Source organism: Phascolarctos cinereus, unplaced genomic scaffold (genome assembly GCF_003287225.1).
Source record: "Phascolarctos cinereus isolate Bilbo 61053 unplaced genomic scaffold, phaCin_HiC Scaffold_5;HRSCAF=322, whole genome shotgun sequence".
NCBI lineage: Eukaryota > Metazoa > Chordata > Mammalia > Diprotodontia > Phascolarctidae > Phascolarctos > Phascolarctos cinereus.
Window position 1 is genome coordinate 9,385,684 of NW_027555958.1, and position 27,061 is coordinate 9,412,744.

A 27,061-nucleotide genomic window follows, 5' to 3' on the forward strand; every position below is an offset into this window, starting at 1 on the left:
AGAGATGCCTGTTGTTGGAGGATTTGCTGGACAAGTTGTGGTGCATGGATGTCATAGTATATTGCTGCCCTAGAATAAATGATGATTACAAAGAAGCCTGGGAAAATTCACATGAACCGATGCAGAGAGAAGTCAGCAGACCCAGGAAGCCAATATCCACCATGGCCACAACAGTGTTGATGGAAAGAACAACCAGAAGCTAAAAGAAAAACCCACTGAAGCTGGGTGCTTTACAGTGGTGCCAGAGGAGGCATGAGAAGTCACCTTTCCCCCATTCTTTGCAGCTGTGGGTGACTGTGGCTATGGACCAGTGCATACGCTGTCAGGCTCAACTGATCCTAGTCAGTTTTGTTGAATTGGGAGTGTGGGGGTTGTTTTTATTTTTTATTAGAGTTTTCTTCTTGGACAGAATAGGGTAGGGATAAATTGGACATTTTGGGTGACGTAAAAATGAAATATATCTGTAAATTTGTAATTTCTAGAAGCTGATTTGGAAAGGATAACTGATTCCTCTTCCCTCTTCCTCTCCTTTCTCTCCCCTGCCTCCCAGCACCTCTTTTTGATGGGGTGGGGGGTGGGGCTGCAGCTCCAGCCCCGGAGTCATGCTAGGTAGTAGACTTTCCAGGGGAGCCCACCCTGTACATTATCTAACCCCAGCTGGCCTAAGGTTTCTCTTCAGGGCTGACCTCAAAAAAAGGCCACCTCTCCTGTGCTGGAAATTCCTTTTAGAAGGACCAAAGGCTCTCAAGCCTCAGAAGTAAACAAATGCAATTGAGAACATGTTTATAACTCATTCATACTAAAATGTAATCAATTAGTAAGCCTAGGTGAATGACATTTGAGCGTTCCAGCTTTGACTGGGGAAAGGGCCTGAGGAGAACAGAAAGTTCTTAGTTTAAAGATGGAGAAAGGAGAGAAATAAGTCATCAGAGAAGAAAATGAGGAGGAGGAGGAGAGGTGGGGGGGGCAGAGACAAATGCTAAGGACCAAACAAAGGCATCTAAGGTCCTGCTTGCCTTCTGCATAGTAAGACAGGGTGCCAACCTGTGGCTCCTGGCAGCCTGTGGAGCCAGATTACAATGTAATTGGGGAATACTTAACAAGATAAATAAAAATACCCTAAAACCTAGATAGCACTACATTATAAGACTAAGGCAATTTGCAGCCCTTAGGGATCCCTGGGTGTAGATTAGCGGTCCCCATTTCTATTAGGGAACACTTCAAAATTCAAGTATTTTGGTCATGGGTCTACCAGGTCTGCCACTCATCTTTGCAAGATTTGTGAAAACAAAAATGGTTTTAACAGCTGGCTGAGCATCAAGGACTATTGGGTGATTTATTAATCAAGGTATTGTAGCTTTTAATGCGGGATAGGGGAAAGAGCATCAGAATCCCAGACCCTCTGCATTAAAAGGGGTCTCACTGATCATACCTGGAAAAGAATACCCAGCATTGTATAGCAGACAAGATTCACCCAGCCTCTGCTTCTTCAGTGCCTCCAGGGGGATGAGCTGCTGCTTTGGAGATGACTCTTCCACCTCAGGATGGCCTCATCCAGGAAGTTTTCCTGACTCAGAGCCTAAATTGAGCCCATCCCCCATTGCCTTTGCTTGTCCCCTTTGGGGCCACGGAGAAGACAGAAGATGTCTGCTCCGTCTTGCACAGGACAGCCTTCTGAATACATCAGAGACAGCTAGCAGGTGGCCAGAGTCTTCTCTGGGCCAATGAGCTTTATTCCCTTCAGCAAATCCTCTTGTGGTATGGGGCTCAGCACCTTTCCAATTACCCTCCTCCAGATGCAGCCCAATTTATCCGTGCCCTTCCTGATCTCTGGTGCCTAGCGCTGAACGTGATGCTCCCACTGTGGTCTGATGAGGCCAGGGTACAGTGAGACTCTCACATGCTGTGCCTCTAAAGAAAGCCCAAGATCACCAGTTTTCTGTATCACACTGTTGCCTCATGTTGGACTTGTGGGCCACTAAAACGTACAAATCCTCTTTCAGACAAACTGTTAACCATTCCTCCCCTATGCTGAATGACTGGAATTGATTTCTTGAACCCTAGCATGAGACTTTTTTCATTCTATTAAATTTCTTCTCGTTAGATTCAGCCCTATAGATTGATGAGATTTTTTTTGGTTGCTGCCTCTGTTATCCAGTGTGTTAGCTATCCCTCCCAGCCTGATGTCATCTGCAGACGTGATAAGCATGCCATCCACGCCTTTTTCCAAGCCCTTGATAACAACATTAGATAGTGCAGATCCCAGTGGAGATCCCTGGGGCACACACTGGAGCCTCTCCAAGTTGACATCGAACCCTTCATGAGTCTGGCTGTTCAACTAGTTCCAAATCCATCTAATTGTCTTATTGCCTAGCCCACACCACTCCATCTTTTCCACAAGAATAGCATGAGATACTATCTTAGCTGGGTTACTAAAATCTAGGTGAACTGTATGTATGACGTTCCCCTGATCTACTCAGGAGTGACCCTGTTCAAAAGGGAAATAACGTTAGTCTGGTATGACCTGTTTTTACTGAAGTCTTGCTGATCCATTGCAATCACTGCTTCCTTTTCTAAATGTTCACTAGCCATCCCTTTAATAATATTATCCACAATCTGATTCTTGGAGAGATAGTGAAGGAGAGAAGGGCCTGGCATGCAATGGTCCTCAGGGCCTCAAAGAGCCAGACACAACTGGATGACAGAACAATACCCAAAGAATTTGACAAGGAATCTTAGCCAAGTTCACCAGCCTAGCGTTTGCCGATTCCCAGTCTCTCCCCTTTTATTGAAAATAAGACACCCCTTCTCCTTCATCATAAAAGCCCTGGGAGTCATTTGAAAGGGCTTTTGTTCATTTCTTCTGAAGTGTGTGGGCGCACAATTTTAGCATTAGCACAGCTTTGTGTGTCTTGGCTCCTGTGGGCATGCCCGAGACAGGTATACTGGGGCCCCAGAAGCATGAATGTGGAGGAACTATCTGCTGTCTGATTTTGCTGTATCATTTGGGTGAGAGGGGTGGCAGAAAGGTAGAGTTCTTCACTCCTGGTGTGAGCTTTTTCTACTCAAGAACACAGTATAAATCAGCAGCCACGTGAGTAAACAAGTCAACAATAAAAGACACAAGAAACAATGCAATAGATGTGTTGTTGGGTTTTGTTTGTTTGTTTGTTTTTGTTTTTTTTAATGAGTACGCTACTTGGAGGCAAAACCCGAAGCTAATTACAATCATTTTTCTTTTTCCATGATGGACTAAGAGACTTTTGGAAAGGCGGTATGTCAGGCTTGTAACATTTTTCTTAACTAATATCCATGTGTTTTTTGGAGGATTTCCTCAATCTTCCCATACTCAGAGTCTGTTGGCCAATTTTTTAGCAAGAATACTCACCGTCTATCCCATCTGTGGAAATGAAAGGGCATCCTACCAACCCCAATTGCTTCTTTTGGGAATAGTCCCAAATTAAGGCGGTGCCCTCCGTCATTGGTACAGGCTAAGGGCATACTGTTGTGCAATAGAGAGGGGCTGAGGGGTCCATTCTCTATGTGGTCCTAATCATCGGTGTAGGCAAAATGAAATGGGATGAGGTTGAAACTTAATTTCTGTGGTGTCTGTTTTCTGAAGACCACACCCTGACTTCCTGTTTCGTTCTCCACTGGTGTTGCACAAACAAAAGAATAAATTCAGTACTGAGGTACACGCACACAGAGTCCATGTTCAAGTGCATTTACTATGAATTCTTGGGACAGTCAATGTGACTGCTTTAATCAATGCTGATAATAACTTGTATTTAATCATTATTTCCTATCTGAGGCTGGGGCAGGAGCTGGCAAGCTCTGAAACAGGGATCCTGGCACTGACAGGGGGCATGGGCGGCAGCCTCCCGGCAGTCCATCACTAAGCATTTGTTGTCGTTCATTTTTTAATCCTGTCTGACTCTCCGTGACCCCATTTGGGGTTTTCATGGCAGAGATCCTGGAGTGGTTTGCCATTTCCTTCTCCAGCTCATTTTACAGATGAGGGAACTAAGGCCAACAGGGTGAAGTGACTCACCCAGAGTCACACAGCTAGTAAGTGTCTGAGGCCAGATTTGAACTCAGAAAGGTTAAGAATTCCTGACTCCAGGCCTGGCATTCTGTCCACTGTGCCACCTAGCTTCCCGTATGCATTTATTTAATGCCTACTGTGTGCTGTGATAAGTGCTGTCCTCACCCATCTCTCTTTCTTTTCTGTCTCCATCCCTGTCTCTGTCTCTCTCTGCCTCTCTCTCTGTCTCTCTCTTCTCTTCCCTTCTCTCTTTCTTTTCTCTTCTCTCTGTCTCTCTCTTCTCTTCCCTTCTCCCTCTCTTTTCTCTTCTCTCTGTCTCTCTCTTCTCTTCCCTTCTCCCTCTCTTTTCTCTTCTCTCTGTCTCTCTCTTCTCTTCCCTTCTCCCTCTCTTTTCTCTTCTCTCTGTCTCTCTCTTCTCTTCCCTTCTCCCTCTCTTTTCTCTTCTCTCTGTCTCTCTCTTCTCTTCCCTTCTCCCTCTCTTTTCTCTTCTCTCTGTCTCTCTTCTCTTCCCTTCTCTCTCTCTTTTCTCTTCTCTCTGTCTCTCTCTTCTCTTCCCTTCTCTCTCTCTTTTCTCTTCTCTCTGTCTCTCTCTTCTCTTCCCTTCTCTCTCTCTTTTCTCTTCTCTCTGTCTCTCTCTTTCCTCTCCTCTCCTCTCCTCTTTTCCTTTCTAGATTTTCATTTTCTCTTGGTTGCTTGGGGTTGCCAGTGGGCCCTGCTTATCTCACCAAGAGGCTTCAGGGCTGCACAGCTCCTGATGCCTTGCTCTGATCGTGCCATGGAGTACAAGGAGGAGCTGACTGCATTCATGCCTTTGGGTAGGGAAGTGCAGAGTTCTTGCTAGGTAGCCAGAAGATTGTCATTTAAAATTTTTCCATAGGAAGCAGAGGACTCTTTTTATTTGGATTTTTGACTTAAAAATATCCTTTTGCACCAGTTGTGGTGTCCTAGTAATCAAGTGCTATTTTGGGCCTTGTCAGAATTTTAAAGATGAGCTTGTTATGCCAGCAAACACAGTTTTCATTCATAGTCATCTCCAGTTTAATACCATACTTCTAAAATATTGGCCCAGTAGTTAACAGTGTTGGGCCTGGAGTCAGGAAAACTCCTCTTCATGAGTTCAAATTCAGCCTCAGACACATACTAGGTGGGTGACCCTGGGAAAGTCACTTCACCCTACTTACCTCAATTTCCTCATGTGTAAAATGGGCTGGAGAAGGACATGGCAAACCACTCCAGTATCTCTGCCAAGAAAACCCCAAATGGGGTCACAGAGAATCAGACATGACCGAAGTGGCCAAACAGCAGCCCTCACCTTAGAGTGGCTCTGGTAGAGTGCAACAATTGCAAATTTTCATATAGGCACATGTCTTTTCAATGTCAGATTTATAACCTTTGCTCTCATATGATCGACATTGGAATTAGGAGTTCAAATCTGGCTTTAGATGCTAGCTGTGTGACCTTGGGCAAGTCTTTGCAGTCCTGTTTGCCTCAGTTGCCTTGTCTGGAGAATGGAGACCATAATAGCACCTACCTCCCAGGGTTGTTGTGGGATGCAGCATAAAGCGCTTGGCCTGCGGCCTGGTATAAGTAAATGTCAGCCAGTATTCTTGATGGCTATCTATCATTTTACTACAAGGATCTGTTTTGGAGAAGGGACCTGATAAGATGGAACTACTCCGGCATAGGGGAAAGAATCCTGATTCCAGAGTCAGGAGTTGGGTTCAAATCCTTCCTTACTTCCTGTGTGATCTTGGGAAGTCACATGCCCTCCTTGGCCTCAGTTTCCTCATCTGTAAAAAGAGGGGGAGCTGGCCTAGATGTCCATTTGTGCCCCTTCCGGCTCCATATTTATGCTTCATAGTTTATTCATCACATTTTTACACACATTTAAAAGTCACAGTGCATGTGTATGGAGGGGTCATTTACCCAGTTTACAAAATGGCAGGGTTTGTCACACACCTGGATGCTTAGGCTTCGGATGGTAGCTTAGCAGCCCCTTAGCCCAGATCGACAGACCAGAGGGTCTCGTTCAGGAAACAGCCAGGGCGGCACTTGGCTTCCTTGCAGCCGAGGTGTCACTCGGTGTTCCTCACTCTCTATCACACCCCCATGTCCAGTCTGTGGCCTCGAAGTGTGATCTCCCCCATTGGAGTGGCCGAAGGGGACTTCACAGATGCTTCTTGGTGGATTGGCTGACCAAAGGCTCACAAGATAGGATGTGGCTAGGTCCATTTGTGAAGGGCTATAACTAGCAAACAGATATTTATGTTTAGCCTTAGTGATAAAAGTCAGTCAGTAAACATTTATTAAGTACCTACTGTGTGCCGGGTGCTGGGCTAAGCTCTGGGAATATAAATATGAAAAAAAACAGTCCCTAGCTTCAAAGAACTTACAATCTAATAGGGGGTGGGGGTGGGGAGAAGAACACACAAAAGGGAGCTGAAGAGGAGGTGGGGAGGGAAGGTACCCAGCAGGGGCAATGATGGAGGAGTCTGAAGGTATACAGCCAGTGGGAAATGAAGCGATGGCTGGCCTTGCACCTGCTTACGTGGAGGTTTGGGGGGCAGATCTAGGCTCTGCTCTCCAGCCAGAGCAGGGGTGCTGATGAAAGGTGAGATCCAGGGCTGAAGTGGTCTTGTAGCATGATGGGGCTCCTGTGGGCATGATGAAGCCTGCCAGGTGGGAAATGAAGCAACTAAGCAAATAGCGTGCAACTGAGTGGCATGGTTAGATGGGTACTTTTGGGTTATCAATTTGGGGGCCGTGTGGAGGATGGCTAGGAGACAGTTTGAAGCCTTGAGATGAGAAAACCAGCTAGGAGAGCAGTCAGGAATCCAAGTAAAAGGTGAGGAGGGCCTGGCCTCAGGTGCTGGGCCTGTGGGTAGAGGAAAGGGCCGTGGATACATGGGTTGTTTGTGGAGGGCCAGTATGACAAGACATGGCCACTGCTTGGACATGGGTCCTGACAGGAAAAGGGGAGTTGAGGGTGACTCCAAGGTTGCAAACAGGTCCATTAGTTAAAGGGGTAGATTTAGGGACAGGAATAATGAGTTCTGTTTTTGACTATTGCAGTTTGAAGTGCCTAGGGGCTGTCCAGTTCCAAATGTCTGCGAGGCAGGTGATAACTGGAACTTGGGACTTGGGAGAGACAAGGGGCTGATACCCAGATCTGGGCATCATCGGTCTGAAGGATAATCTGGGAAGAGACTACAGGTCAGAGCTATAATAAGCCCTTGCCAATGACGGAGTGAAAGTGAGTTATTTGAGGTAATCAGCAGGTGTGCCCTGCTCACAGTTACGAGTTAGCTCTTCAAACAGGAAGTAGTGGGGGATAATTGTAGAGGGGAGTGTGGCCCAAAGGTCTGTGGTCTGTTGTCTGACCTGAGGGTCAGGTGAGAAGTCTAACTCAGGGGCTCTTAACCTAGGAACTAGGGGTCTGCAGGAGATTTCATGGCACCGTGAACTCAGAAGAGGAAAAAGTACATTTTTATTTTCACCAACTTCCAACTGAACTTCAGCATTGCCTTCAATTATTTAAAAATGTGATTCTGAGAAGGTACCTGTAGGTTTTGCCAGTCTCCCAATGGGATCTATGATGCAAAAACAAGAAGCAAGGAAGCCTAGTCTAACCAATCTTGCAACAATACTTTGCACCATTACGGTGGAGTTTGGTTCTAATGTCTCAACAAGGTTTTTATATTGGTAAAGACCAAATGAGAGGTGGGGGGAGAGAAGAGCCTGCATAGCTTGCTGAATTTTCTAATGGCTGAAAAAAAAGCGAGGGAGTAATTGAGCAGCTGTGTCTCCTTACCTGTGCAACCTTGGGCGAAGCACTTCACCCAGCTGGGCCTCAGTTTCCTCACTTGTAAAAAGTAAGGGAGGTGGGCTTGAGGGCCTATTAGGTCCCTTCCGGTTCTAGGTCTGGGATCTCAGGATTCTGTGGTGCTGAGTCCCAGGTTTGCCCATCCTATGCCATGCTGCTAATTAATCATTTGGCCTAAATTTTGTTGCAAAGATCTAGTCACGCAATGTAAATGTCCTTGGGTAATACATGCCTTCTGTGTGTTACATAGTAGTAACATTTGGCCGTTTTTTAACCCCTTGGAATGAAATGAGACTCTTCCCCTTTGGGAGTAATGTGATGGTGTAATAATGTATCTTCACATCAGCATTTTTTAATAAAATGTCACACTGGTGTTCTAATGAACTTGAGAAGGTCTTGTGATTGTGCTCGGTCATTTTGTTGGGGATTGTTGTGATGGAGCATGTGAAGGAAATGCAGCTGTTTGGTGGGTCTGTGAAGCAAGGATGACTAGTTGGTTTGCTGATGAACACATGACTATGGTTGACATCTGTGGGTGTTTGACAGTAGAGAACTGTGCTGTTAGCAGGCCTGATGTTAAAATCGAAACTCTCTAGGATCATAACTATATTTGGAGGAGACCTCAGAGTTCCGTAAGCAAACCTAGTATGTTAAAATCTCTCTCTCTTCAGGGATCCCTAGGATCATCGATAAAGATCTGGAGGGGAATCGCAGAGCCGATCTAGTTCCATTCCCTCATTTCACAGAGGTTGGGAAACTTGAGAGCCAATTAAATGACTTGCCCACGTTGGCACAGGTAGTAAATATCAGAGGCAGAATTTGAGCCTAGGTCCTCTGGCCAAAGAATCAGCAATCTTTCCATCTCACAAGTCTGCCTCCCTATTGTATGTGTTAGGGGACGATGAATACTTTATAAAGGACTTACTTGAATCCCCTCTAAAAGCAAACATTCCTGGAGCATTTAAAATAGAATTCTGTTTATGAAAATATTTCCTTCCGTCTGCTGTGAACATATCTTGTACGTGCACAGCTGTTTGCATGTTGTCTCCCCTGTTTCTGCCTTTCTTTGTATCCCCAGCTCCCATTACATAGAGCGGGGCACATGTTACATGCTTCATACATGCTCTTTGACTGACTGATTGTTGCTGGAAGTGACACATACTTGTGTAAAAATCGTGAACACCCTTTGAATGGATGTTTGTATAATTCTGGAACCATAATTGCTGTAAATCTGCTTTGTTATTTAATAAAAAGCCAGTGTCCAGTTATGGAAGGACTTCTTATCAAAGCTGTGCGCTAGCTAAGTCACCCAAGCAACTCCACTCTGAGTCATTATCACCTCCCCCTCCTCCTTTGACCTATCTTCCCCCTCCCCCACACCCCGGGTCATTGCTAGGTCCTGTAGATTCCACCCTGTCCCTCTCTCCTTTCCATTCCCACTGCTGCCCTGATGGTTTAGACCTGGAGCTGCCAGTCTCTCTCCTCTGCTACCCGGACAATTTTCTTCTAGCCTAACCCTGATCATGCCCTTGATCACTCCCTTGCCAAACTATGACTAGGGCCGGACGATAGGGGTTGTAATGCAGGGCACCGTATAATAGGGCACATTGGAGCACGTCAGTAGTGTCGAAACAACCCAATTTAATACTTGGTTAGCACGAATAACTCATTTTAGTTGGAAGCTCCTGTTCGGTGAGCGTCTCCCTTGCTCTGCCCTGCCCCCCCTTCTGCTAAGGCCTTGCTTTGTGCTACTTGCCTTGAGTGTAACAAATTCTAGTTATGCCTCCGCCCCTAGCTCAAGAAATCTGCATGGATTGGTCTTTGCCTACTGAATTCCCCAGCCCGGCATTCCAGGCCAGTGGAGAACTTGCCCCAGCTCACCCTGTGCCTAGCAAAGACCGACTGATGACCAGACCATTCCCACATCTCCTTGCTGTGCCGTTGCCTATTTTTGTGCTGTTTTGTTTTGCTTTTCCTCTCTGGGGTAGCCTTGTCCTTCCCGGCCCAGTGCTGCCCGTTAGCATCCTTCCGGAGCTTTCAGAGCAGTCTCCAATGACCCCCTCTCCTTCAAGCCCTCCCTGACCCCAGAGCCCATGTCGTTCACCCCTCTCCCATGGTGGCTGCTGCGTTGCACTTTGCATTGGATTGATTGGGCGACAACCAGAATTTGGACTACATGTCTTCTTTCATCCTTTGGCTCTCTGACATTCTGGGATTCGGTGATTCCAAGGTAAATGAAGTTACTGAGCCCTGGGGAGGAGCTGATGGCCCCCAGACCTGCACATCTGCCACTGCTCAGGCTGCCCCAGGATGTTTCCACAGCTTTGTTTTTTTCCTTGTCTTATTACTGGATGCATGTGCAATTTCATCCAGTTTGAGATTTATGAGAGAGGGAGAGGGAGAGGGAGAGGGAAGGTAGTGAGAGGGCAAGGAGAAGGTTAGAGAGAGAAGGAGGGAGGGAGAGAGATAGAGAGAGGGAGGAGGAGAGAGAAGAGAGGGGAGAGCAGAAGAGGGGAGACTGAGAGAAGAGGGGGAAGGAAGGGACAGAGGGAGAGGAGAGAGGAGCAGAGGAGAGGAAAGGGGAAGATTCATAGAGGAAGATCTTGAGGCTTTTTTAGCAACCTCATTGCCTTTCTTTGGATACTTTCCTCAGCTCACTAGGCATCATTTAGGCATTTTATTTGGCAGTCCCCTGTTGTTCTGAAAGGGTTAATTTGCCTCTTCTAAGTATGCTGGTTAGCTCTAGATTTACAGATCTAGTAACCCTGGGTGGGGGTGGGGAGAAGGAAATGGAATAAGAAACATTTATTAAGTGCCTCCTGTGTACCAATCCTTGTGCCAGGTGTTGGATTGGAAAATAGAAAATCAAGACCCTTCCTGCTCTCCTGGAGTTCACATTCTAATGGAGGAGGGCAGGGGAGGGGAACTGCTCATAGAGCAGGGCTCACCTTCATGTTCATTTCATGGCAAATGGAAAGACCCGGCGATTCCCAGGCCTCAGCAAGGCATGCAGCAAGGCCCTGAGGACCTTGGGCAGTAATGACAGGGCATCGGGGTGGTAAATCCAAAAGTTCGAGTAGAGTGGGGCTCCAAGATACAGAGCACCCACTGACAATGGGGGTCTGGTGAGAACTGGCCCGTGGTTGGGGCAAAGAAAGGGCTGTGGCTCCCCTCAGTGGCAGCAGGGGTGCTTCTGGCTACCCCCACACCAAGCAGCCAGCCTAGCCCTTCTTTGATTCTCTTTGCCCCCAAGAGAGCTTTTAAAACCTCTCCCTTTCTTTGGTCTTAAGCCATCTTTTCCAGCCAAAGCTCATTCTGGGTATTAGCACTTTGGCTTTTCACTGTTTCTCCAGCCTATCTCCCTTAGCTGTCCTCTATCCAGGTGGTCTGTAGTGTATTCTGCTGGCAAGACTGCTCTTGTTTCTGACTTCCATTGGCCTTCTCCCAAGGTCCTCCACCATGATCATCCCTCCTATTTCCCTGGTTTTCTTCTCTGTATACAACACCAGACTGTCTTATCCTTTCAACTCTCTTTATCAACACTGTTTCTTATGAATGAGGTCTCACCCTTCTCTGGCCACATTCCAGTGATGGGTCTCATTCCTCCAAGCCTCTGCAATGCCGACAAGGTCAAACTGACCTCTGGGTACCAGGACCTCCAGCTCACTGTTTTTCTCAGCTCTTTTTTTGTGCCAGGCTTTTCTAACTGGCTTCTTTCTTGGATTGTTTTTCCTCCTGTGAACTTCTGGGTTTCTCAGTTGTCATTCTTCCTCTATTTTAACCATTGTCTTTGGCATTCAGCTTGGTGGCTGTGCATTGGCAGCTTTATTCCCTCCTCCTCCCTTTCATTTTAAGCCCTTTGGGTTAGATCTTCAAGACCTCAAACCAAAACATCCTTACTGACCCTCCAGAGTCAATGCCAGCACTCTTACTTCAATGCTGGCCCTCCTAGCTCAACACCAGCCCACCAGGGTCAATGCCAACCCTGGCCAACAGGTGTTTGCTATTTCTTTGTTTCAAGCCCTGGTCCGGAAATCCAAATCCATTTCCAAACACCATTTCCTTACTCAGCTATTGTTCTCTTCCCAAACCTCCTTTTCTCTTGTGAATCCCTCATCTCAGTGGACAGCACTGACAAGAATGCCACCTGTCCTTAAGTTCTTCCATTTTCTTGCCCAAGATCTCGCCCTCTTTAGCGATGCTTTCTAGGCTCCTTCTGGAAGTAGCATTTGTGCCCATATGAATCACCCCAGGCACGAGGTGCCCGTCCAGTTTGAGGGGTCTTGGGAACTTCCCTTTTGTTGCTCAGGTGCATACCTTGGGAAAGCCACAAAAATCATTTCTGTTATTATCAGCCTGGCAAATTACTGCCCCAGGACCCCTCAGCAGAATCACCAGCCTGTACTCTCTTCTCCTCTTCTCTCTTACTGGCTGCTCCCCTGTGAACCTCTCCCATCATTCCTTGTTGGACGAGCAGCTGTCTCCTGTCCAGTCTGACTGGCTTCCTCCTTGTTCTGAGGAGCCTCAGGTTTGCTTCCTACACCATCAGTGTTCAGGGGCTTTTCCCTCTTTGTCTTCTGTGTGACATCTTTCTACCCCCTCCAACCTCCTGACAGAGGTCAAGATCCCCCCTTTTGACCTTGTTGTCCTTTTGGATTTTCCTCCTGAAGACAATCTTCTGGTTTTTAAGAAGAATCTGAATAACCACTCAAGTGGACATGTGCCCAGTAGGTGACTGAGGACCCCAGGCTTTATCAGGATCTTGTCAAATTCCAGACTTGGGTGGAGACCATCTCATGAGGCAGAATGAGGAGAGCAGTGTAGTAACAAGTGACTTTGAAAGATTGAAGGATTTGGATTGGCACAGTGACCAACCGTAGGTCTGGAGAATGTATGCCGAAATATGCTTCCCTCCTCCTGACCATCAAGGTGATGGGCTCAGGGGGCAAATGGACAGATTATGCTTGGGACGTGAGCAATGTGGGAACTTTTCTTGCGTGACATATCCACGCATGCCATGAAGGTTTTGTTTTTTCTTTTTTTCAATAATAGTGAATTTTTTTTCATTTATCTCATCCGCTGTGATTTTAATAGGTGAACTGTCTTTTCTGTCTACTTCAATGGTGACCAGACTTTTGTCCATGGTAGCAGTATGTGGCTCTGTTTTAGAGTAGTTGCTTATAGAAAGGAGATCCTGGAAAAGTACTGACGGACAATTCTGTATGACTTTGCATAGCAGCATCCCATCATTCCTTGTCTAACAGATGTGATGCAGGTATTAGCTGGTGTGTTAGAATGCATCTGGGCTTATGCTTAATCTCTGTGCTTTTTTTTTCAATAGTTGATTTTGGTGATGAATTAGCTGCATTGCTTCATTAAACCAGGATGCTTCTGTAGGTCTGGAGCCCATGATGAATTAATTGATCCAGGTCTATCTGAGAAGCAGCTTGGTATAGGAGAGACTGTTGGTCTCTGAGTCAGGAAAGCCCTGGATTTGAGTCCTGCCTCAGACGGACACTTACTCATGTGACCCTGAACTTCTCTGGGCCTTCATTTCTTCCTTTGTGAAATGAGGAGATTGGACCCAAAGGCCTCTTGAGGTTGTGTCCAGCTCCAGATCTATGATACAATGAGTGACAGTGGACAAGTCACAACCTCTCTGGGTCTCAGTTTCCTCATATATTAAATGGGAATAATGATACTTTTAATATCTTCTTCACAGGGTAGGTGGGAAAGGTTTTCCATTTTAAAGCATGGCATATGTATGTGTGTATATATATACATATGTACATGTACATATACACATACACATGTGAAAATAATTATTATCTTGCAAAAGGAAAGATTTTCTCAGTGATTCCATTTTTGCCAGAACGTCTTGTTAAAGTCAAACCCCACATCAAAACCAGATGCTCCCACCAAAATGGAAGAAATGATTTCAACATAACATGAGTAACCAACATTCAAGTTGTTGGCCAAAGGACAAAGATGAAGGGCCAGGGAGATTTATGGGTGCCTCGCCCTTACCTATTACTCCGAGGAGCTGACTAGCTCCCTGAGCGAGGTGCTGAACATGAAGGCACCTCTCTAATTGACCTCTTTGCTGAGGATTTCACAGTGTGACGTGGTCAGGAGTGGCTATTTTTATCTCCAGTTATTCCAGAATTTCCACCCTCCTGCCCAATGCCAGGCATCTCCACTGTGTCTCTAACCTGCTGTTTTTGACTCTTCCATCGACAGCCCTTGAGATCTCTCCAGAAGCTCCTTCCTCTCTTGTGAACCCAAAGGTGAGGTGGTAGGGGATTTTGAGATCATCTCTAGAAATATGAGTGACAGCTCACTGATTCCTAATATTTATGACTTGGTCACTTTCCCGGAGTTTGGTGGCTTTTGTGCTGGGTTGTATTTGGAGGGGCTGAACATGCAGGGACCAATTTGAGGTATGTCTTTTTAGTCCTGAACTTCTTAGAAGGAATTTCTTTTTCTGGGAAGATTAATTACTGTGGAGTGGCTACTTTCAGAATTAGAGTGGAAGGCCATGAATCTAGCCTTGTCCAATCATCCCCCAGTGGTCAGATTCTGGTTCAGCTTTTTAAGAGGAGGACTTTAGCATTTATCTCATAACTTGCTTAAAGTGTCTGGTCCTCCTCCCTTTTGTTTGTGCGATAGAAATCCAAGTGCCAAGGCAGGTATATGTCACTGTATCCTTGTTGGAGACACCTGTTGGTTTCTGCTTTTTTCATTTCATATTATTCTGGGATTAGCCTGCTTTAGCAGGAAAATTCCATCTTTTTTTTTTCTAGTAGGGATCAGACTGGATCTGTGATTTCATCTGTGTGGGGAACTCCTCCCAGGGAAGGAATCTGTATCCGGTAATGCAGGTCAGCACCTTGTCTGTGACCTTCAGTCCTGGAGAGATGGCTCTTAAGAGTCTTAGATCAATAGTGTTAGTCTTAGAGAGCTTCGGGGGTGGGGAGCCTGCAGCCTCGAGGCCACCTGTGGCCCTCTGGGTTGACTGAATCCAAGCTTTATTTGCTCTGTGAAGTTTGTTTTCAGTCAAAGGACCTCACTTGAGGACCAAGAGAGCCACATGTGGCCTCGAGGCTGTAGGTTCCCCCCCTCTGGCTTAGATCAATAACTCATGTTATTGATCATAACAATTGAGTAATAACAGTAACTGTAATCGCTGTGTGATCACAAAGTGATGTCTCTTACAACTAACTCATTTGGTCTTCACCTTTTATTATTATTACATTTCCATTTGTTATTATTTTTATGATTTCCTTGTATCATCATTACAATGTCCATTTTACAAAGGAAACTGAGGAAGCAGAGCCTCCAAGAGGCTTGTCTCTGGTCACCCAGCTCCATGAGCTCTTTGGGATCTGAATCCGTATCCTCTGACTTGTATTTCGTCCAGTGGAGCAGGTGATATCCCTGCTTCTCTCACCTGTGTATTACAGAGCTTCCATTTGATTCTTGCAAGAGGCTGTTTGGGGGCATCTGATCTTTCATCTCAATACAGGGAGGTTCTGTAGTTTGAATCCTGGAGTAATTTCTGGTGTGAGAGCTTAACTTTGTAAGCATATCCCGGGATTACAATGTTAAGTGACTTGCCCAGGGTCACACTTCTGAAGTGTTAGAGATAGGACTCAAACCTGGGTCTTCAGGGATCCAAGCCCAGCATTCGCTCCAATGTACCATGCCACCTCTTTGCCCCGATGACTGTCTAATACTTCCAGGTAACGACCACCTATAGCCAGGTGTAGTCATTGGAAGGAGGGCTCATTTTTGCTGTGTGGCTCTCTGAGTTCTCCCCTCCCAAGGTCAGAGATATATTTGAGAGAGCTGCAATCACAGAGTATCCGAACGGAAGGAACCCGCGTTGGCCATCTTTTGTTGTTGTTTAGTCCATCGGGGGGTCTGACTTCTTGTGATCCTTGGCAGGGGCACTGGACTGCTTTGCCATTTCCTTCTCCAACTCATTTTACAGAGGGAGAAACCGAGGCAAATAAGGTTAAGTGACTTGCCCAGGGTTACGCAGCTGGTAAGTGTCTGAGGCTGGATTTGAACTCAGATCTTCCTGACTCCAGGGCCAGTGCTCTATCCACTGTGCCTTATTGGCCATCTAATCCAAGCCATTCCTAAACAAGGACTGAATCTCCCCCATTCTCCCCCCAAAAAAGCCCCAACATACATGAATTTCTGGCTGTTGGGAAGGGGGATTCACCACCTCCCAAGACAGCCTGAGTGCTTGGCATACAGTAGGCACTATATAAATGCTTGTTCCCTTCCCAATATCAGCCCTAAATCTGCCTCTTTGCAGCGTCTGTCTGTAGCTCCTAGAGTTTACTGCCCTGTGGGGCCAGACAGACTAATCCCTGTTCTTCAGAGCAGCCATCATGAGCCTGCCCTCATGTCTTCTGTGCTCCCTCAAGTGAAATGCTTCACAGAAATACATGTGTTCTTTTTCTCGATTAGAAGGGGAAAGCAGAATGCATTAGTGTCTGGAAAGTTGGTATTGGAATCAGGGAGACCTGGGTTCAAATGTGGATACTTCCTAGCTGTGGGACCCTGGGCCAGTCTCTTAACCTCTGTTTGCCTCAGTTTCCTCAGCTGTAAAATGGGGATAGTAATAGCATCTACCTCTCATGGTTCTTTTGACAATCAAATGAGACAATATTTGTAAAGCGCTTAGCAAAGTTCCTAACATTGTAGGCACTTAATAAAATGTTTATTCCCTTCCTCTGTCCCCATGTGAGATCCCAGTGAGATCCCAGGATTCACCAGTTCTACCCTGTCTCTGTCCCTTGACTAGAAGAGTAGACATTTAGGCAAGGATTTTGCTGCCCCCCCAATGTATCTTCATTGCCTCACTTGGCCTGTATATGAAATATGCTCAGCCTGACATGAAGTGCCTCTTGGCCCTAAGAGGTAAAGGACTTGGCTTTTCCAAGAGGCACTTGGTTGTATGTGTTAGGGGTGTTTTCCTTGGTTACAGTTTGTAAGGATTGTTCCTGTGATCATTGTCGGTCTAATTGGGACTGGTTAGACAGCTTGGATTGATTGGGAAAAATACACTTTTTCTTTAAGGGTTGCTATGTACACAGGCTTTTATGTCATCAGACTCTGACAAGGGCACACTTAGTTCCAGGGGAGCAAAGGGGAGACTGTTGAAAAGTTACTCTATTTACTCAACGGCAGACGGAATGATTATTTCATACAGTCTATAACCTGTGATAGAATAAGCTTCTCGGAAAAGGAACTATGTCAGCTCATGAGTGCAAACGCCTGGGCTGCAGTAAGGTTCAAACGAGATCGTTGCTGAGAGGCGCTATGTCATGATTCACTCTTATTGTTATTATGGTTACACTGGGAAGAAAAACTCTCTGAGCAAACCTCCTATGGGGGCTTGTGGGTTACGGACTTGCACAGAAAGCAGAAAAAGATGGAGGCCCCTCTCCCAGGCACTGACCAGGGTCAACTCAAATCAGAAGTAGGAGCATAATATTACTGTAGGAGGCATCAATCCGAGGAATAACAAAATAATCTTGCCATTGTCTCGGTCTTGGTGAGAAACTCACCTAAGCACAATCCATTGGGGCTCCAAGTTTGTTTTTGAGTCTGTGGCTCTGCAGCTCTGATATGCCTTGATATTTCAGTGTGGTCTCCTTGATGAAGGTTCACCCTCCCCACATAGAGGTAGCAGCCCATGCATGTTTGAGACTCCCCTTTAAATCTCCAGAGAATCTGCCCTCTGGGTTCTTCTGACATACATTTCCATTGATTGACTCTTCCAGGAGTCCTTCTTGGCAACATGCTCACACCCACCAGGCCTTTTCAGTCACCAGCACTGACATCCTGGTATTTCCTAATTAGCAAAGAATAATAGCGTTTAAAAGATGAGGTTCTCTTAGGGGAGTATTTTGGGATCACAGAAAGTAATTGATGCATATTTTCCCATGCTCAGTTCAGCCCTCTTTTCCTCCTGTTCATTTTTGGGCCCAGAATATATTAATTTTTCATTTCCTATCCAAGACATGTTTACTGATGGACTAAGAAGGCCACCTATGCCCTGTAGTGAGAACAATAGTCACCTTTGATTTGATTTTTTAATTTTGTTGCTATCTTTTGTTTTTACATCACCTTCATTTCCAAATACATCTCTCCCTCCTGTGCTGTCAAGAGAACCTGCCTTTGTAGCAGAGAATAAAAAGGGGGAAAAAATCAGTTCAGTCAAGTCTGATGGTAAATTTAGTATTCCGCACCCATTGTCCCCCACCTCTGCAAAAAACAGTTGGCAGGTACGTTTTCTCCTGTCTCCTTCCGGGGCAGAGGTGGAGTGCTCCATTTCATTGTTGCTGTTACTCTATTTATATTTTTGTGGCCATTATTTTTTCCTGGGTTCTCCACTTTGCCTCCATTCATAGACAATTTCCCCGGGTTCCCAGAATCCTTCATATTCCTTTGCTTTTCAGAGGGCTGGAGTAACGGCCATTCAGTCTGTTACCCATCCATTCCCCAGCCAGCCGGCTGGCAGGAGTCTACTTTGTCTCCAGTTCTTTGCCATCACTAAATGCGCTGATGTACTTGCTGCCTTTCTCTCTGCCTTTGACCTTGGTGGGGGGGGGGTTCCTAGCAGCGAGGCTCTCCACGGAATAATGGGAACACTTCACAGTTCTGCCAACAGGATATATGTGTTCTTGTTTTCCCACACTCCCGAACACAAATTGTGGAAGTGAAACATTTGACAGAGCCTGAGATAATTCACAAAGAATAAAAGAACGCTCGTCCCTCCCCATCTGGGGACTCCTTCCTGGAGACCGTCAGCGTCTCCGTCCTGAATAAAGAGCGGGACAACTTGTTTCTCTACCATCTGAGCCAGGCAGAGGTTTCTTCTGTGCCAAGCCAAAGGCTGGACCGACCGTTCAGCCCAGGACTCCTGGTGGGTTTCCCGCAGCCCAGGGTCCCTGCCCTCACAACTTCCACCTGCTTGTTCCTGACAGCCAGCCAGATGCGCTGCTGGCCCCTTTCTGGTACCGGACAGTCATTTCTGCCCACTCAGCTCCTCTTTCTTCCTAGAGGGTCTGTGTTACCCTCCTGACATGGCTGAGTCTCATAGGAATGAAACCTTCCTTCAGACCAGTCCTTAAGGCCCAAAGCTTCATGGGAAATGTGGTCTGTTCACTTGCTCTTGTAACTGTTACACTTGGGTAATTTAACTAAGTGATTTCCAATATCCTGTTCAGAGTCCTATGCTCTGGTGATGCCATTCATTTGTGTTAGTGATTTGTGCCAGTGACATGTAGAACACATGTTTAGAGCTGGAAGGGATAGCATCTTCAAGACCATCACTTCTCCCTCCTCATCTTACATATAGAGTTAGGAAGACCTGAGTTCAAATTCTATCTCAGATGTATACTACCTGTGCCAATCAGGGCAAGTCATTTAACCCATCTTAGCCTCAGTGTCCTTATATGTAAAGTGCAAGGGTTAGACTTAATGACCACTAAGGTCCTTTCTAGCTCTGAGACTATGATCCTATAAGTTGTGTACAATCGAGTTGGAGCCAGGGTGTGTTTAGTGAAATAGGGGGCAGGGGTCTCTGCTGGGGGGGGGAGGAGCCGCAGGAAGCTTGAGAAGGTTTGGAATTACCACTGTGGAGGGTGGGAGAGTGTGCGGTTAGGGAGGAGTAGAAGATTGCCTGGCAGCAGTGAGGGGCCCAGTTGAGCTCACCTTCCCCATTCTACTGTGACCTCCTTGAAGGCAGAGACGTGTCTCTTTTTGTGCCCTATCATCAGGCTGGGGGATGCGAGGCAGAGGGAGAGGTGGGATGGCCAGCAGCAAGCAAGACTTTGCATGTGACGCCAGAGGTAGGAGGGTTTTACCGATGGAGCTTCTTGAGTTGGGGCATTGATGCGTGCTTTGGGAAAATTAGTTTCACAGCTGATTGGAGGCTGGACTGGAGGCAGGGAGCCTAATGAGGAGGTTGCATCAGTAAGTGAGGCTAGAGGCAATGAAGGCTCGAAGGGGGAGTAGCATAGGAGGGAGCCAGAGGGTGGCTTCATGTAGAGAGAAGAGAGAAGATCCAGCCATGTTGCAGTGGTGAGCCTTCCGGATGGGGAAAATGGCCTGTCCAGCTATGGAGTCTCCGTCAAAATGGAGAGTCAGCTTTAAGTGTTATCCCTGACACATTTTTTTTTCTAGTGCAGACATATCCCATCTAACATTAATTGGTTCTTATAAACCTGGGTTTTCCTAGCGAAACAGGTGGTCTGCATGGCAGCAAATAAAAAGTGGGCCGTTTTCATCGGTGTATCCACGAGTGCCAGAAAAGTGTTTTGTTCTTGCAATGAGGGCAGGTTTGTGACAAAGTTCAGAGGCGTCTCCTCCGATCCCAGGGAGTCTGGATGCAGCCAGAAGGCTTCCCTTACAGCAGAGTTCTTAATGAGGGGCTGATGGGTAAATTTTAGTGCAATGAATGTGGATGGGAAAAAATGACATCTTTATTTCAATAGAATTTGGTTTCCTTTGTTATTCTATGTATTCCATTTTATGCATTTAAAGTCGTTATTCTGAGAAGAGGCCACAGGCTTCTTCAGATTAATAGAGGGGTCCATGACACAAGAAACGGGAAGAACTGGAGTCTTTGACCTGGGTGCAAACCCCATGTCTCACCTGCACATAGTAGGAAGTGTCATGGCAGAAACTATAACTGCCCTTAAAAGCCACAGGGAGCCCCCAGAAGGGGCCACAGAACTCACTGAATCTGAAAACTCTGATTCTGAAGGAGCCGAAAACAGGACACAGAAAGATAGAGACACAGACAGACTGATAGAGAAACAGAGAGAGACAGTGAGGGTGTTCCTGACTTGCCTTATGGTTTGGGAGCCAGAACTTTAACAAAAACAATAATAATAGCTAGTATTTATATAGCATCTTAGGGATTGCAACGCACTTTTCAAACATTGTCTCATTTTATCCTCACAACAATTTTTAAAAATTTGGGGGGGTTGCCCCCCTTTGAGACATCTTAATTCATTTTAATGACTATAATGCCATGGTTCCCTCAGATAAAGACAGAGCTGGCAGAGGCAGACGCTAAGGCTGCCTATCTCAGCCAAGAGGCATGGTAGGATTTTAGCACCAGAGTGGTTCTAGAATCTGTCCTGGTTTGAATTTCATCTCTGAGAAAAATATAAATAATTTCATCTCTGGCACTGTTCCCATGTTGAATTAGATTATAGTTTTGTGTGTGTATATCTGATGATCCAAAATAAATCACTTTGAAGCACACTGTAAACTATGAAGCGTTATATAAATATGCATTCTTGTTTTTGTTCAAAGGGATTTTCTTTGTTCTATCAGCCTGTATAGAATTAAGAACTGTATTGTAGCAATGTCATTAGATACGGATTCAAGTTGGATGGACATCTGTGATGTCAGTACCTGCTTAGGGTAACGATAATGATAATGATAACAATAACAAAATAACAATAACAGTAATAATGATAGCTGGCATTGAAAAAGTACTTTAAAGTGTAGAATGAACCCTTCAGATAACTCATTTGATCCTCAAACAACTGTGGGAAATAGGGGACATTCTCACCACCATTTTACAGATGAAGAAACTGGGATAGGCAGAGATTAAGTGACATGCCCAAGGTCACACAGCTAGTAAGGGTCGGTGGTTGGTTTGAACTCGGATCTTCCTGACTCCAGACCTGACACTCTATCTACTGCGCCACCTCGCTTCCCCGACAGTGTGAATTTTTTCACAACTACTACTACTACTACTACTACTACTACTACTACTACTACTACTACTACCCTTTGACCCTGGACAGATTACTTAAACTTTATGGGCCTCAGTTTCCTCATCTGTAAAATGAGGGGGTTGGATCTGATGGCCTCTATGGTCTCTTCCATTTCTAAATCTGTAATCCCTTGTGATCTGTGACCTGGCGAGCTCTCTGGTAGGCACACACACACATAAGGTACAATGAGAGAACCATGTGCCATTTGTACCCACATATTCTGAGCACCTCTGGGGGTAGCAGGAATCCAGGAATGAAGCAGGGTGCCTGCTGATCACAGAATAGCTAAACAAATTACAGCAAATGAATGACAGAATATGATTTAGCCCTAAGGGGATGTGTAATGAAAAAAGAGAACTTCAGAGGAAGGTGGGGGAAGGGGGATGTGTGTGACCAAGGAGGAGGGAGAAAGCAGAACCAGGAGCCTGGCCTGCTCACCATGGCTAATGGGCACGCCCACTTCCTTCCTCCGGGTGCCCAAGGTATCCCCAGCGCTTGGAGGTGCACGTCCTCGATCCAGTTGACTTGGCAACATGGCTGGTTTTGCTTAAGTGATGGTTATTGATGTGTGAATGGGGGTGGTCAGGAAATGATTGTTGTGAAGGACAGAAGGCATCACCCAAGCTTTTCTTTATGGGACATTCTTTTGAGTTAAAAATCAGATTTTTGATCTAAACACGTTCAATGGGTTCATCTTTAGCCAAAGCTGAGCGAGGATAAGTGAGAAAGTCTGCCCCTCCCCTTCTGCCCAGCTGACCCCTCGGTCCACCAGGTGGGGCCCTCCTAAAGTTCATGCTCAGCTCCAGGACTTTGCTGATGGCTGTCCCCTTCTTTCCCCCACTCTACAGCCTGCTTTAATTTCAGCTTCCCCCCCCACCTCCCCTCCCCTATTCCTGCCTTCTGCTTTCCTTGCACTACTCTGGGCTCAGTATTGGTACCCTCTGGCATTACTGCTTAGCTGCTGGTGCAATATGCATCCTGTCATCCTGAGTCGACTGGAAGCTGCTGGAGGGCAGCCGTGAAGTTCTGTGCCCTGTACTTACATTCCTTCACAGCATAGAGACAGTGGTAAATGGTTGTTGACTCACAGGATTTCAGTCCAGAAGTGACCTTGGGTGTTACTTCTTCCATCCACCCATCCCTGGTATATGAAGCTGCACGCTACAAACAGTGTGGCTGAGTGGCTAAGGAGCTGACCTCCAGACTGGGAAGATCTGAGTTCAAATCCTGCCTTGGACACCTATGTCACACAGGGTCTGTGTGATCCTGGCTAAGTCATTTGACCTCTTAGTGCTGTGGTAACTCTCTAAGATTCTAGATTACAGAGAAAGAAGGTCCCTGACATGCAGGAAGTTCCCTCTGCCAGTGAAAAGTCCTCTCCTGATTTCAATTTTTCTTTCTGCATCGTGCCTTTAAAAGTAACTTAAAAACAAAAGAAGAATTTTAAAATTCATTAGTTTATGAATTCACACAAGCTAGATTTTGAATAGCCTCAGGATGATGAAGTCTCCTATACCTTACCACTGTACCCTACCTGTCGGGTGGTGAGGTGTGAGAGGCCAGTAGGTGGCGCAGTAGGTAGAATGAAAACCTGAGTTGCAACTCTGCCTGACACTTCCTATAGCTGTGTGACCCTGGGCAAGTCACTTAACCTCTGTCTACCTCAGTTTCCTTATCTATAAAAGGGGATAATATCACCTCCCTCCCAGGCTTTCTATGAGGATCGTATGTGATCATGTTAAAGCACAATATAAATGCAGGTATTATTATTTTAAGCCAATCCGTGGCTCATCTAGGGGAAGGGAGCTCCCCCATATCTCCTCCTCCACCCTCTTTGCCCCTCCTTTGCCTCCTCTCCCTACCTCATCCTATCAGCTTGGGGCTGGGGTTGACCGAAGAAAGGGATTGTTGTTTTAGGGTGAATTTTAGGCCTGGTCCTCTCCCCGAGGGGATAGCTAAGGGCATCTCTTGTGGCGGGAGCCAGAGCCTTCCTGGGAAAACTATCATCGGGAGAGGGGACCTAGGAGTCCCTGGCTCTCTCTGAACCGCTGCTGGCAGCTCATGCAAATCCGGGCCCTTGGGAAAGCACTGGAGAACTTGGTGCTGGCTCTTGGGGAGAAGGAACAGAAGAAAACTGGCAACCCCGAGTGTGCTGACTGGACACTGTCTGGGTGATTGGAGCAAATTACTTCCTTTCTCTGGGCCTCCTTTCCTCCCCTGTGACCCGAGGGAGTTGGCCTCCGAGGTCTATGATCTGATGAAGTCGCTTCCCCTTTCTGGACCTCAGTTTCCCTCTCTGTGAAATGAGGAGGCTGGGCTGGGTGGCCTCTAAGGTCTTATGACTGAGATATTGCTCATTCAGGATGGAGGCTTCTGCGCTGACTTCCCTGTGTTATAGGACGGGGTGGGTGTGCTTTTGCAGACTCTGTATTTAAAAGGAGGGGCTGTGAGAAATGTGTCCCCGGGGCCTTGTCTGGGGAGGAAGCGTTGGCCAGTCCCATATGCTTGGCCTTGATGGAACAGAAGGCCACATGTGGACCTCGTCCGGAGCTCACCAAACAGCTGGAAACTTGTCTGGTGGACCACGATGCTTCCCTGTGCCTGGAGCTGGGTGGGCAGATCTGTTCTTGCCCCAGCCTGGCAGAGGCCATGGCCCGCCACGCGATGCCAGGCAGTGGCTGAGAACTGGGGCCCCAGAGGCAGAGCTGACCTCATTTGGTAACCGGGCGGGGCCAGCAGACGGCAGCTTCCTCTCTGGAGCAGCCTGGCCCGGAAGAAACACAATGGAGCTTGTTGCTAAGCAACCTCCCCTTTTGCCTCTGTGAAACCGAGATGCTGCCAGCAGGGGATGACGGCATCCTGTCTCTCTTGCTCTCACTCCACCTTCCCCCCTTCCTCTTGGGGTGGGGAGGGGGAGGGACGAGGCAAGAGAGTGTGGAGAGATAGGAAGTGGCCTGGGGGAGGGGGGCCCAAGTGCCTGGAGACTGAACTGGTTAAGGGTGAATCGTTTAGTTAAAGACTCAGCTATGACTTCCTTCTGGTTGTTTCTATCCCCCAGCCAGAGTCAGTCAGAAAAAAAGGGGGGGTTTCACTAATCTTGCAGAAGAAAAGCAGCCTTGTTGCTTCAGGTTCCCACCAAGCTCAGTCCCTGTCTTCCTGTTAGGGGGTGGAGGAAATGAATGAAACGCATACTTCTGAGACCTTCAGAGGTGCTCAACGGGGCAGGGATGAAATACCCAGACCAGTCTTTTGGTCAGTGGAAACTCAATGATATGAATCAGAGGCAAATGATTCCTATTAGAATATGTTGATTAGAGAAGCCACTTCACAAAACATTTACGCATTTCAGTCCAGTGGAGAAGTTGGCTGTGACTCTTTGCTAGTGATTTAGTGAAGTCGGGGGAGAAGATGAAACTTTCCCTGAATGGGCATTAACTCCATCAATGCTTGTTGACATTTGAGCTCAGAAGAGAATTGTGTCCTGTGGACATTCACCCCCAACTTATCTTGTATATATCATCCCTGCCCACGATTCATTTGTTTTCTTCTTCCCCATGAGACTCTAGGGTCCTGGAAAGGCAGGACTCTGGCTTTTTACCTTTGTAGCCTCAGAGCTTAGCACAATGCCTGTCATCTAGTATGTACTTTAAAAGTACTTGTAGACTGACTACCTGTCCATGCCCTCTGAGTCCACAAACAAGAAAAAAAAAGGTTTTTTTACACATTGTGACTAGAGAAACAGACATATCCTTACTGTTAATACTTTCGCAATTTTCCCCCCTTTTTAACCCAATAGCCTACATCCCTTCCAAAAACCTAACAATGAAGAATAAAAAGGTCAGCAAGCTTTGATTATAATACTTGTTAATGGATTAATTAGCAACCATATCGAGTTTTAGGTTGTATCTGCTTTTCTGGAAGAGGAGGAGACAGTCATTCAATTTATCACCAAGCCAGCATTTATTAATGCCCTCCCGTGTGTCAGGTGTTCTGCTGGCAGCTACTGGGGACACAAAAGCGTCACTGCCCTGAGGAGTTTTCAGGGGAGACTACCAGGTGTGGCAGTGAATAGAGCACTGGACTTGGAGTCTGGAAGAACTGAATTCAAATCCTGCTTCCAAAATTTACCAGCTATGTGACCTTGGATAAGTTACTTAACCTCTTTGGCTCAGTTTCCTCACCGGTAAAATGAGGTGATTGGACCCCACGGTCTCTGAGGACCCTTCCTCTGAAGTCTGAGGCTATGATCCTGTGGTCTTCACAAAGAAGTATGTACTTTAATGGGGAGAGAAGGAAGGAAGGAACGGCCAAAAAGATCAGAAAAAGCCTCTTGTAGGAGGTGGGTGAGTCCTAAAGGAAGTGAGGAGGGAAGGCTTTCCAGACGTGGGACAGAGACAGCCTCTGCAAAAACACAGACTCCTCTGTGGGTACAACTGTGAAACCCTGGGCTAGTCACTTAACCTGCCTGTGCCTCAGTTTCCTCACCTGTAAAATAGGGATAATAATAATAATCCTTACCTCCCTGGGTTGTTGTGAGGATCAAATGAGTTAATAGCTAGAAAGCTCTATATAAATTCTGCTGGTTGTCTTCATTCCTATTATTAGCCGTCTTCACTAACGGGAAGTTTTTTCTGATTTGAGTCACATTTACAAACAGTAGGAGTCATTCTCTATAAGAGGGTGCTTGGCAAAGTTGTATTAATCATTCAATTCAGCCAACGTTGATTAGGAGTGGACTATGTCTAGGGCACTGGGTGAGGCACTGAGTTGTGGCTTTCAGTATCCTAAAGTACACAGAAGTGTGACAGTCAAGAAGCATTTATTGAGCACCGACTGTGTGCCAGGCACTGTGCTAAGGATGCAAAGAAAGACAAAAACAGGGTCCCTGCCCTCAAGGAGTTCCCAATCTCATGGGGGAGACAACAATCCAGCCAGATACAGATGGAGTAGAGACAAGGTGGTCTCAGAGGAGAAGGCACTAGGAGCCTCTTCCTGCAGGAGGGGGAGGGTTGAAATTGAGAGCTGAAGGAAGCCTGGGAGGGAGGCCAAAAGGTGGAGGTGAAGAGAGTGCATGAGGCAGGGCCCAAGGCTTGGAGATGGGAAATGGAGTGTGTTAGGTGGCAGAGGATAGCAAGGAGGCCCAGTGTAACTGGATTGTGAGAGGATGGAGGGAGCTCTACATGGAAGGATTAGAAGGAAGTCACCTAGCTCTCTTCCTGTTGGGGATGTGAAATCTCTGTCTCTAACCGTTCAGATGTGCCTTGCAGAGCTTGAAATGCACAGACCAATTATTTTTGAGGGGAAGGTCACTGGAAGCCTAGTGGTTTCAGTGGCATCAGGTTGCTTCTGGTAGATGGTGGCAGGGAAAGAGCCCAT

The 27,061-nt window shown here is 46.5% G+C and overlaps 1 protein-coding gene across 32 annotated transcripts in view; it reads left to right on the forward strand.

The window, feature by feature from the left end:
- LRRFIP1 (LRR binding FLII interacting protein 1) overlaps positions 1–27,061 on the forward strand; it is a 201,290-nt gene that overhangs the window by 58,037 nt on the left and 116,192 nt on the right. The window lies entirely within an intron of this gene.